The 12,085-nt window shown below is 43.7% G+C and overlaps 1 protein-coding gene across 4 annotated transcripts in view; it reads right to left on the minus strand.

The window, feature by feature from the left end:
* KIAA1549L (KIAA1549 like) overlaps positions 1 to 12,085 on the minus strand; it is a 288,955-nt gene that overhangs the window by 35,351 nt on the left and 241,519 nt on the right. The gene's annotated exons all lie outside the window — the stretch shown is intronic.

A 12,085-nucleotide genomic window follows, 5' to 3' on the forward strand; every position in this document is an offset into this window, starting at 1 on the left:
TGCCTTTCTTTACTGAACCTTTCATTGAGGGAGCAGCTTCAGTACCAAGGTGGGCAGACAGCTGGGACTTCATCAGTTTCCAGAGCAGGCTGCATGGAGGGTCTCGTGCTTGCCTGCTAATGAATGCTTGCTTCATAAGTGTCTGCTTTCTTGCTCTGAGCTTCTCTGCCATCAGCAGGTGGGGATGCCTGTATAAGTTTATTCCACCAGTCTGGATGTGCACGAATCTCAGAGTGCAAGAACATAAAAGGGAAGAGGTAAGGAGGTTGCTGCCTTGTGGCGGATGCCACAGCAACAGCCAGAAAGACAAGGTGCACAGAGAAGATAAAAGACAGGGTGCTCAAAACAGTCCAACCAGGAGAGTTACTTTAACTTTTTTGTGATTCCATTTCCTCATCTGTGAAATGAGGATAATACTTTCTCAAAAGCTTTTATAAGGATTAAATAAATGTACATCTAAAGATTTTATAATGGTAGCACACAGTAAAAACAATACTAGTTGCTATCATCATGATAATCATTATTACTTCATTTAACTGCACATAGTTCTCGTGTAATTACTACGTATAAAGCACTTGGATGTATAAAATAAGCACAGCAATAAATGTCATGAGGAAATTCATTCATAATGGGGAGTCCTTCCCTCCTAAAATACTACACATGGAGGTCATAACTGTTACATTTCATTTTTTATTTTTAGCATTAACACATGCTCATTAGAGAAGAAAGTGAAAATACAGAAAGCACAGAAAAATTATACATTTCTTTTAATCTTATCTCCTAGAGTTAGGACTTGGCAAAAGTTCAAGATCAGAAGTGAGGTTTTTCTATCAGTCTCTAAGTCTAGATTTATCAACAAACAGCTACGGTAAGTAAATTATTGTACTATTTTTATACTAGTGAAAGCAAGGATAGATCCTGTGGTAGAATGTGTGTGTAGATTCTGGGGTAGAATGAGTATGCAAAAGCTCCTTAGCAACATCTCCTACTCCCACTGCCCGAAGAGCCCTGGGGTGGGGCAGTACTGGGGGTGAGTTCTCTGAGTAAGGTTGGTAAGGAAGAGGGCCAGGCCACCACACATGTTGATATACATATCAACAAACATCTACAGTAAGTAATTTAAATTGTACTATTATTTTTATGTGTATACACACACACACACGTAAGTGCTACTTTTGCTGGGAAGGTAGAGGCTTTTTCTCCAGGCTCCCACTGCCACTGACCCCATGACCCCCCAATGGAGGTCAACCTTTGCTTCCCCCATAGGATTTCCATTCTGCATGGGGAGTTCCCTTTAATTGGAAGGCCCAAGTATGTTCTCAACAGGCTTGATCAGCCCCACACACAGATTGCTGGGCCTTGCCCTCAGAGCTTCTGATTGCACACCATGCTTTAAGATCTGGAAGCAGGATTTTGTTATTCTCTCTGATAAGCAGCACTTCCTTAACCAATGGCTGGGCACAGGACCATTTAGGGAGTGAGTTTCTAGCATGCTACCCCTCAAGTATAGATTACAAGACATTCCAGTCCACAACCCTGCCCAGAGGCGAAGCTGTAATTGTCTGTTCAGTGAACAAACATAGTAGGTGCTCAATCGACTTGCAGACCTATGACGTGCCAACTCTGTGCCAGCTTTTCCACGTGGGTTTCCTCACTCAGCCTCTCAGAGCTCCACAGTTGTGTTCATTTTCGCATAAGAGATATCACATCTACTGGCTGAACTTGCCCTAAACCCTTCTCCCTCAGTGGCACATTTATGAAAATGGCTTTTGCTTTTATTTGACAAAAGAGGGAAGACAGGAATAAAGACAAACCTCCCAGTGTTGGCTGACAGTTAGCTTGGGTTAGGGCCGTATCTGGGACAGAGAATATATTTTTAAACCTCTTTAACTTGGAATGGACCATACTTGCTTCTCCGACTTCCTATTCTTGAAAAGCTCTGAGAAACTCATTTTTTCAAAAAGCGATTTGTATAAATTAATCAAGATATACTTCAATAAAAATTCTAAAAATGTTCATCAAGGAATGTCTGTTCATGGTAGGAAATTAGAAAACACAGATAAGCAAAAGGAAGAAAATTAAAATCTACTCTAATCCTATCACCAGAAATAACTACTGTTAACATTTTGACCTCCATGCACGTCCTTCCGGATGTTTTCTACGCATATGAAATAGGATGAGGATTATGAACGCTAGAGCACTGCCAATGCCCTCCCCACTGCCCCAGGCCACCACAGAGAGTGTGGGCTTGACCCAGGCCAGTTTCTCCCTCTTCCACTTCCAAGGAGGGCCCACACTTTGCCACATAGATTGTGTGTGTGATGAAGACCAGGAAGTGGAGATGGGCAATGAGAGGCAGAAGAGGTGTGGGCTGCAGGATTTATAGTGGGATTTTCAAGAAAGGTGTGGCATGTGAATGGGAGAGGAATTGAGAGAATTTAGAAAATTTTACTGAGCATGATGTATCTGCCTTCTCACATATAAAAATGTAAGTAAAGGAGTAGAGGTATTTTAAAATGACTTTTGATGGTAAGGTTCTTTTGACTTAGATACTCTCTCAGACTGAGCTGTTTGGGTCATGATTTTATAAACAGAATACACACACACACACACACACACACATACACGTATATGTGTAGGCATATATATACGTATACACACACTTATATACGCAGGCATATATATATGCACACATATATAAAGTTTTTAAAAATGACATTACATTAATATTTTTGAAGCCTTTTAAATTCAACAATATTGTAAACAAGTATCTCTGTCAATAAACAAATGTATGTATAGAGAATAATTTTAATGATTTCATAGCATTCTAATAAATGGAGTTTTTAGGCTACTATATATTTAACAGTTCACTATTTTAGGTGTTTTCCTAATATCTTACTATATGAACAAAGTTGGAACAAGTATCTTTGTGATTAGAACTTTGCATATATGACTGGGCGTGGTGGCTCACGCCTATAATATCAGCACTTTGGGAGGTCAAGGCGGGAGGATCACTTCAGGTCAGGAGTTTGAGACCAGCCTGGCCAATATGGTGAAACGCCACCTCTACTAAAAATACAAAATTTAGCCAGACTAATGCCTGTAATCCCAGCTATTCTGGAGGCTGAGGCAGGAGAATCACTTAAGCCCAGAAGGTGGAGGCTGCAGTGAGCCAAGATCACATCACTGTACTCCAGCCTGGGTGACAGATCAAGACTCCATCTCAAAAATAATAATAATAAAAAACTTTGCATATAAGCATGAGTTATTACTTAGGTTAAATTTCTAGAAGGAGATTTGCCAGGTGAGAGGATATGCATGCAATTATGATTTTGGAGAGTTACAGTATATCAAAACTCAGCAGCAAAGGCCACAGTATTTAGAAGACATTTAAGCCATTCCTCCTCCACACATGAGCCCCTAGTCTTGCACTTCATGGTGGCCACTGGATAGAGTAAGTACCTGAAATTCTTTTAATGTTTTTTCAAAATAAGGAAATCAGTTCAACACATCTAGGATAGTGCACACAGTGGCTAAGTACCCACATGACTTCATCCTCTCTTTGAAACACCATGAGAGCAAACTTGAAGGAAATTATAGCCCTGCTGGGAACCCCAAGTATCTTCTTCCTAAAAAATATTCCAAAACAATTTAGTCCTAATGTCTGGTTCTGGGGTACATTCTGTAGCTCTAAGTGTTATTCAAAATTAAAACGAGTATCCTATCAGACAACTAATGGAAAGACAAGCTACCAAACACAAGAAAATATTAGGATTTGTATCCACAATATATAAATAGTTCCTACAAATGAATAACAAAAAGACAAGCAACTCAATTTAGAAATTGGGTAAAAAGCTAGAAAAGATACTTCAATGACACATAAATGTCCAATAAACACATGCAAAGATGACACATAAATGTCCAGTAAACACATGGAAAGGTGATCAACATCATTAGTAATAAGGAAATTACATCATTTCATATTCAGTGGAATGGCTGAAATGAAAAAGATGAATAACAACGAATATTGGTGAGGTTGAAGACTATAATTAGAACTGTTATACTGCTAGTGGGAGGGGCAACAGTGCAAAGCCTCTGTAAATTTGACTATAGTTTCTTAAACATATACCTACCCTATAACCAAGAAATTCCACCCCTACATATTTATCCAAGATAAATGAAAACACATGTTAAGAAAACATATGAGAATCTTTATGGCAGTTTCTTTTTATACTAGCTTCAAACTGGAAGCAATCCAAATGTCCAATAATAGGATAATGGATAAATAGTATTATATTTATACAATGGAATAGTACCCAGTATAAAAGAGAATAAACTACTCATGCATGCAATAACATAGATGAATCTTTAGTGAAAGAAGTCAGACACAAAAGAGTACTTACTGAATAAATCCATTTATATAAAGTTCAAGAACAGGCAAAACTATAGTGGTTGATATCAGACAAGAGGTTGCCCATGAATGAACTGAATACTGACCACAAAAAAAGGGAGTTTTCTGAGAGTGATGAAAATGTTTCATATTTTCATTGGCCTGGTGGTCATAAGGGTATACACATTTGTCAAAGCTCATCACACTGTAAACTAACAACCTGTACATTTCTACCACATGTCAATGTCCCCATAATAAAAGAAACAAAATGGGCTGACACAGCTAGCTTGATGGAGATGGTCAGGGAAAGCTGCTCTGAGGAGGTGACATTTTTTCAGACCTGAAGGAGGAGAAGAGGGTGCCCATGTGATAGTCATAGGAAAGCTTATGAAAAAGACCAGAGGTGAGAGAGAGTAGTGTTTGAGAAAAAGAAAGGACTGTTACTGAATGAACTGTGTCCCCCACAAAATTTTTATGTTGAAGTCCTAACTCCTAGCATCTCAGAATGTGACTGTATTTGGAGGCAGGGCCTTCACAGAGGTCATCAAGTTAAATGAGGTCATTAGAGTGGATCTTTGTGTCAAAAGGACTGATCCTTCTAAAGAGGAGGGAATCTAGACACAGTGTGTACAAAGAAAAACTGACATGAAGGCTCAGGGAAGAGATGGCCTTTTATAAACTCAGGAAAGAGATCTGAATGCATCCTTCCCTCATGGCTTTCAGAAAAAAACCAACCCTATCAACACTTTGATCTACAACTTGTAACCTCCAGAACTGTGAGAAAATAAATGTCTGTTGTTTAATCCATGCCACCCAGCCTGTGCCCTAGCAAACTAATACATGGACCTTGTAGCTGAAGCCCTAATTGTCAGGAGATGGGGCTAGAGAGGAAGGCAGGGGCCAGATCACACAGGGTCTTAAAGGCCATGGTAAGAAGGCTTGACTGTTGTCAAAGGGCAATGGGAAACTACTGAAGAATATTAAGCAGGGAAGAAATGTGATTGAAATTTATGGGAGGCCAATCAGGAACCACTTGCTTGTGGCTCTTGCTGTAACCCAGGCAAGAAGAGATGGCAGGGCCTGGATCAGGATGGTCGTGGACAGCCAAAGTGTGGGTGAGTTCAAGATGTATTTCAGAAGAGAACTGGCAGAAATGCTGATAGATTAGATGCAAGGGCAAAGGAAAGGAAGGAGTTGAAGCCAAGACTCTTTACCAACAAGAACTCTGTTATACGGGTCCCCTTAATGGTCTCTGAGCTCCCCAAGCATATCTGGGCCCTTCCACTTGCTGTGCTTTCTGCCTGGAAAGCTTTTCCCCTGAGGCCAGCATGCCAGGCTCCCTCATTTTAGGTCTCCGTTCAAAAGTCATCTCCCTGGAGAGCCCTGCCGTGCCCAAGCTATTCAGAGAAGCTCCTGTTACTCTCCACCGCCTTCCCTCTGTTATGTTCCTTCAGAGCCTTCCACCTCGTGCTGTGCATCTATGTGCTTGCGTGTTTACTGTTGGTTTTCCCTAGTGTAATATGTTAGTCTCCCTTATCCTCAGGGAAAATGTTCCAAGACCCTCACTGAATGCCTGAAATCATGGAGAGTAATGAATCCTATATACATGATTTTTTTTTCGCATACAAACCTACAATAGAGTTTAATTTATAAATTAGGCACAGTAAGAAATTAGTAACAATAGCTAATAATAAAATAGAACAATTATAACAATGCACTGTTCACAATTTCATGGGCAGAAGATTCATTCTTGGCTGGGCGTGGTGGCTCACACCTGTAATCCCAACACTTTTATGGGAGGTCAAGGCTGGTGGATCACTTGAGGTCAGGAGTTCGACACCAGCCTGGCCAACACAGTGAAACCCTGTCTCTATTAAAAAGGCAAAAATTAGCCAGGCTTGGTGGTACATGCCTGTAATCCCAGCTACTCGGGGGGGGCGGAGGCATGAGAGTCACTTGAACCCAGGAGGCTGAGGTTGCAGTGAGCCGTGATCGCGCCACTTCACTCCAGCCTGGGTGACAGAGCGAGACTCCGTCTCAAAAAAAGAAGATTCATTGCTACCGGAGATTTTAGCAACCTCAGCATACAATTTTTTTTTTCCTTTCTTTACTAAGTCAGCAACTTTCACCTTTTAAAGAAAGCAGTAGACAGCTTTTCTTTGTCATACCTCAATTGCATTACCACTTTTGCCCTTTCGAGCCACCATTAAGTAAAATAAGTATTACTTGAACACAAGCACTGCCATACTGCAGCAGTGGTGACTGAGTAACTGACAGCTGGGTAGCACTGACAGCTGTTATCCTTATTGACCAGGATAAGCTGGACAAAGGGAAGACTCATGCCCTGGGTGGGATGGAGTGAGATGGCATAAGACTTCATTACAGTACTCAGAATAGCACACAGTCTAAAACATATACATTGCTTATCTTTGGAATTTCCCGTTTAATATTTTCAGACCATAGTTGACCGCAGGTAACTGAAACCAGGATAAGCGGTGACTACTGGATAAGCCCCATGAGGGAAGGGACTTTGTCACATTTCCTACTGTATTCCAGAACAGCATACGGCAGAACATCAATAAATACTCATTGAATGAATGACTGGAAATGAGTCTTAAAAGTAAATTCCTGGTAAATTCCTGCTCAAAAGTCTTCAACAGTAAAAGTCATTTCTGGCCAGATGTGGTGGCTCACACCTGTAATCCCAGCACTTTGGGAGGCCGAGGTGGGTGAATCATGAGGTCAGGAGTTTGAGATCAGCCTGACCAACATGGTGACAACCTGTCTCTACTAAATATACAAAAATTAGCCGGGCGTGGTGGCACACGCCTATAATCCCAGCTACTCAAGAGGCTAAGGCAGGAGAATCACTTGAACCCAGGAGGCAGAGGTTGCAGTGAGCCAAGATTGAGCCTCTGCGCTCCAGCCTGGGCAAGAAGAGCGAAACTCTGTCTCAAAAACAAACAGGCCGGGCGCAGTGGCTCACGCCTGTAATCCCAGCACTTTGGGAGGCCGAGGCAGTTGGATCACGAGGTCAAGAGATCGAGATCATCCTGGTCAACATGGTGAAACCCTGTCTCTACTAAAAATACAAAAAAATTAGCTGGGCACGGTGGTGCATGCCTGTAATCCCAGCTACTCAGGAGGCTGAGGCAGGAGAATTGCCTGAACCCGGGAGGTGGAGGTTGCGGTGAGCCGAGATTGCGCCATTGCACTCCAGCCTGGGTAACAAGAGCGAAACTCCGTCTCAAAAAAAACAAAAACAAAAACAAACAAACAAGACATGTCCATGTGTCTAACATGAAGGAGGTAGTTTTATCTAGAATGGCCTTAACCAAGAGAAATAAAGGACTCTTGAGGCCACTTATTCTAGAAGTTCTTGAGTTATGAGCCCCAAAGGGAACAGGGGTTTTACAAGCCCACACTTTCTGGGACACACAAGTGGGTGTAACATCACTTTGCCCCACCTTGGTACTTCATTTCTGAAGCACAACAATTTGAAGCCCCTCTCCAAAGCCTGCCTCAAGGCTCCGATTTTCAGCTCAGTGTCAGTCGCAGCTCCATCCTGCAAGAACAGATTCTGAACAAATTATGCAACCTCATGGCAAGGGCCCAAAGACCGAGTGAGGGATTTGGTTTCAGCAAGATAAATTCCTGGGCCATCTGGCCATGATGAAATGTATCTGGCTCCATGTCCATTTTTCTTTCCACCAATCGGTGTCCTTTGGGCCACACAGAACAGTGCCACTTCTCTCCATTTAATGCCTCCTCTGCCCACTGCAAGTGCTGCCTGTTACTGAGGAAGCAGAGACATATTTAGAATGTTGCTTCTGGAAACCACATTTCAGGGAGTTCTCACTTCACCAGGTGGGAAGAAGACCACGATGGTGCAGGAGCAGAGAGACCTTTGCAGGAGCTTCCTAATGAGCCTGCAGCCTGGAAGCTTCTCTAATAATAAAGTGAGGTTGGTTCTCCTCAGAACAGGCAGTGAGGTTCAGAATAAAGGCTTGGTGACTTTGCTGCAAAGGTGTGCAAATAGAAATTTTTTCAAAAATTGAGCAAAATTTCAGATTTTTATTCTGATGGCCTTTCCAAAGGATGATCTACAGTCGCTCCAGGGTTATGGAGATGTGAAGTCAGTATGTTGTTTCTGTCTTTCAGGTCAGTAGAAAAGACATTAAAGGGTCTCTCATAGACTTCTAAGGAAATAGGGACATCCTCCTTAAAAAAAAAAACCTTTCAAAGAGTGACCCACAATCAGAGTCTCCACTGAGACTATGCAGATGGGATAGGCAAGGATAAAAGAAGGTACTCCAATGCTCTCAGCATTACTCACTGCCCCCAAAGCAAAACATCTTCTTCCTGTAGCAGAAGTCTCAGGAGCCAGCTTGATTGACTTCCTGTCTTTCTCCCCCAGGAACTTGATGGAGCAGGGAAAATTCAATTACTGAGCAGGCCACAAGATCCAATTGCCTTGAGTTGCAACCACTATCCCACATTGTGTTTGCAAAAACATTACCTTAAAGGTCACCTCCGGAAGTGTGGCCTTGTGCTAGGGCAAGCAGGGAGAGGTCCCAGGCACCCTTCGCAAAGCCTATCTGTAGTCCGGTCATGCCAGAGAAAGGCACCCTTGGAGGAATACAGTCCTCTCTTTGGTGTGTGACACAATTCAGAGCAGTAAGTGCAGTCCGGGTGTGGTGGCTCACGCCTGTAATCCCAGCACTTTGGGAGGCCGAGGTGGGTGGATCACTTGAGGTCAGGAGTTCCAGACCGGTCTGTCCAACATGGTGAAATCCTGCCTCTACTGAAATACAAAAATTAGCCAGACGTGGTGGTGCATGCTTGTAATCCCAGCTACCCAGGAGGCAGAGGCAGGAGAATTGCTTGAACCTGGGAGGCGGAGGTTGCAGTGAGCTGAGATTGTGCCATTGCACTCTAGCCTGGGTGGCAGAGTGAGACTCCATTTCAAAACAACAACAAAAACAGAGTAGTGAGTGCTAGAAAAGAAAATCAACAGGAAAAGAAAAGTATCGCCCTCTCCCTCCTGGGGCGTTAAAATAGCTAACGTTCACTGCCTGTTTTCTACATGCTTTGCCTGCATTGACTCATTTTATTCTCACAACATCCTCATAAACTAGGCACCACTGGTATCCCCATTTTACAGATGAGGAAACTAAAGTGCAGATAAGTAGGTAACTGGCCTAACTTTACGTAGCTCATCAGTAGCCTAGCTCCAGAGACTATGAGCACAGCCCCTACACGGTACTACCTGTGAACTTTGAGAATATATAAACCACAGTCATAATTAAGAACACCTCTTACAAAGAAATCAACCTGAAAGTAAACATATTAAGAACGGCTTTCTCTCCTGGAAAGCTAATTCACATTTTGCTTTCTAGGTGAGTCATCACCTGCTTTTTCTCATCTTAGCTGAGCTGGCACAGCAGGGAGTAAGGAGACTGCGAGGCTCTCTCCCGTGAGTCAGCACTATTCCATCACATGCAGGCTCTCCCCGCCATCCACTCAAGTCTGCCCTTTCTCCTCTTCAGCTCTTAAAAAAAAAAGATGCACAAAACACCTCTGTCACTCTACCTGTGTCCAAAACATGAACCTCTGACTATAGTCTGGACTTCCTGAGCCCACAGTGAATAGTAGTCATTATATAACACCATGCTGATCTTTCCCTTCAGGAGGGGCCAACCAAAGACAGCAACAGGGCTAGATGTGGTGGCTCATGCCTGTAATCCCAGCACTACGGGCTGCCAAGGCGGGCAGATCACCTGAGGTCAGGAGTTCAAGACCAGGCTGGCCAATATGATGAAACCCTGTCTCTACAAAAAAAAAAAAAAAAAAAAATAGCCAGGCATGGTGGCAGACACCTGTAGTCCCAGCTACCTGGGAGGCTGAGATGGGAGAATCGCTTGAACCCAGGAGGTGGAGGTTGCAGTGAGCTGAGACCACACCATTGCACTCCAGTCTGGAAAACAAGAATGAAACTCTGTCTCAAAAAAACAAAAAAGGTGACAAGGGTGTGCTCCTTAAAATACCCAACACGGTGCTCACATTTATAATCCCAGCGCTTTGGGAGGCTGAGGTGGGAGAATTGCCCAAAGCCAATTTAAAAATTAGCCCAGCACGATGTCACTCCTGTAGTCCTAGCTAGTTGGGAGGTTGAGGAGGGAGGATTACCTGAGCCCAGGAGGTTGGGGCTGTAGTGAGCTGTGATTGTGCCACTATACTCCAGCCTGGGCAACAGAGCAAAACCTGTCTCTCTGAATAAAAAAGTCCAACTGCAAGTGTTCCTCAAGCAGCAGGTACTGTAGCAGGCACTGTGATGGCCTCCGCATCTATCTGCTTCTCTCCCTGTGTCTCAGCCAAGGGGGCTGACTGGGACTAAGCTGCCCCAGCTCCATCCATGAGGCCTGACCAGATTAAATTAATCAGGGTAATCTCCTTGTATCCATTGCTACAGTGATTCATGCAGGGGTGGACACTTAGCATATGACAACTCAGTCAGAGTAAAGCCCATACGCCTTCTTTTGAGGTTGGGAAAAGAGAATTCCCTCTTGCACTGGTCCGTGCAGGATGTAGACATGAGGTCTGGGATTTCTTACCAGAGTCCACCTGCGGATACGGCCAGCACATAGGGGAGCACAGAGCTGTGTGTAATGCAGAGGAACAGACTGGGGCCCCAACCAAACCATGCCTGGATTTACTGTAAACAACTCATCCCGTTCATATTTTAAGACGGTTTAAGTTGGGGTTTCTGTTGCTTTTGCCAAAGCATGTTAGTGAATAACCACCATTCACAGTGAACTCCAAATGGCAATGGACATCTGCCTATGGTTTTGATATTTGGTCAAAACTAACGTTTATTTGGCTCAGAGCTAGAAACAAGTCTCAGCTCAGGAATCACCTCTCTGGTTGACACACTCATTTGTTCATTTGCCCAACAAATAGAGACATTGCATCTACTATGTGCCAGTTCCGATTCCGAGTGCTGAGGTTTCAAGGATAAATGAAACATGACTCCTGTCCTTGAGGAGTTGCATGGGGAAATAATACAAGTAGACCAACTAATGGAAGTTGGGGGTGAGGGCTTTGATTGGGGTGAGTATCAGGGGCTATTGGAACACAAAGGAGGGGCCCATATGCATAGGGGCCAGGAAAAGATGCTGGGGAAGGTTGTGTTTAAACCAAGTTCCGAAAGCACTGGCTAGGCTGGTAGTTCTCAGCCAGGAGCAGGTTTGCCCACTAGGGGACATCTGCAATGCCTGGAGACATTTTTTGGTTGTCACAGCTGAGAGGAGATTCCGGCAGCTCATGCATGGCTAGAGGCCAATGATGCTGCTAAACACCCATAAAGCACAGGACAGTGCACAGTATGAAGAACTCTACAGCCCTAAGTGTTGACAGTGAGGAGACCGAGCAGCCTTGGCCTGGATGAAGCAGGTGGGAAGGGAGATTCCAGGCAGAGCGATGCACATGTGCAAAGAGCTGGAGATGGGAAACAACAGAACAAGTTTGGGGAAGGTGTTTGGGCTGGAGCCAAGCGGGTAGGTTAAGGAGAGATATGCATCAGCTGGAAAGACGTATCTGGGCAAGCCAAAGCAGAAAAGTCCTGGGCTGGGAGCTTAGAGTCTGAGTTTTATCGCCAAAGCTACGGAGAGCTCCTGGAGGATTTTGAACAAGACT

This window comes from Aotus nancymaae, unplaced genomic scaffold, assembly GCF_030222135.1.
Source record: "Aotus nancymaae isolate 86718 unplaced genomic scaffold, 86718_ANA_hifiasm-v0.15.2.pri h1tg000059l, whole genome shotgun sequence".
Classification (NCBI taxonomy): domain Eukaryota; kingdom Metazoa; phylum Chordata; class Mammalia; order Primates; family Aotidae; genus Aotus; species Aotus nancymaae.